Genomic DNA, 1,139 nt, shown 5'->3' with positions numbered 1-1,139 from the left:
ATTCCTCCCTGTCTGAAAATCTCTTAATGTCATGACTAAGCAACAAAACCTGTCAGAGACACACTGATTTACATTTCTGTGTTCAGCTATTTTAGAGATTCTGCTCAGTATTTTACATTAATTGTCAGGACTTTGCTCTATCAGGACTATTTGTTTTGAAAAGCACGGATAAGATGGAAATATGTATAATATTTTTTTATTTTATATTTATTTATTTTTAACATTACAACACACTACCATATTTATAGAAAAATATCTTCCACAGAATAAAAAAATTAAAAATGTAAATGAGAGTTTTTATTACATAATTCTGATTTTGTTCCTTGCAATTGTGAGTTTATATTTCTCAATTCTGATTTTGTTTCTCTCAATTCTAGGAGAAAAAAAGTCAGATTTGTGAGATATAATTTTTTTTCTAATGTTGGTTTTTTTCTGAGTTTAAATTTCACAAATCTGAGTTTATAGCTTGTAATTCTGACTTCTTTTATCAGAACTGCGGGTTTAAGCCTCGCAACTCTGACTTTTTCTCACAATTCTGTTTTTTTTCTGTCACAGAATAAAAAATTTAAATATTTAAATCTAAGAATAAATAAATAAATAATAAATAAATAATGTGACACTAATTAAACTTTTCTCTGTTTATTTGAGCATCCTGACCCACAGCAATGCTGACATGCAACCAATGCACAGCATCCAATGGTGTTGTTTGGGGGGTGTGACTATTTATTTGGCCAACCAATGGCAGCTAGAAACCATCCAAGAGATCCAAGAGAAAACAATCCCTCATGAATAGAAAGTGTCCATTGAATGTTCACTTCAAAATCCTGCCGAAGTTAGGTCACCAGCATACTTTTTGACTGTATTTGTTAAAATATATTTCAAAACATATTTATGTACATATAATTTCTACAAATATATTTTGCCAATTTTTTTTATATTTTTGAAAAAATATTTGTACATTTAATATAATAATTATATAATAATTTAAAAAATAATATTAATATATTTTAAAATTTGCTAAAATATATTTATGTAAATGTATGTATTTGTGTATTTATGTAATTTATGTTTGTATATTTTTGAAAATATATTTTAAATATAGAAATATATATATACTGTATATATATATATATATATAT

The sequence above is a fragment of the Sinocyclocheilus grahami genome, unplaced genomic scaffold (assembly GCF_001515645.1).
Source record: "Sinocyclocheilus grahami isolate Dianchi unplaced genomic scaffold, SAMN03320097.WGS_v1.1 scaffold315.1, whole genome shotgun sequence".
Lineage (NCBI taxonomy): Eukaryota > Metazoa > Chordata > Actinopteri > Cypriniformes > Cyprinidae > Sinocyclocheilus > Sinocyclocheilus grahami.
This window is presented reverse-complemented; position numbering follows the sequence as displayed.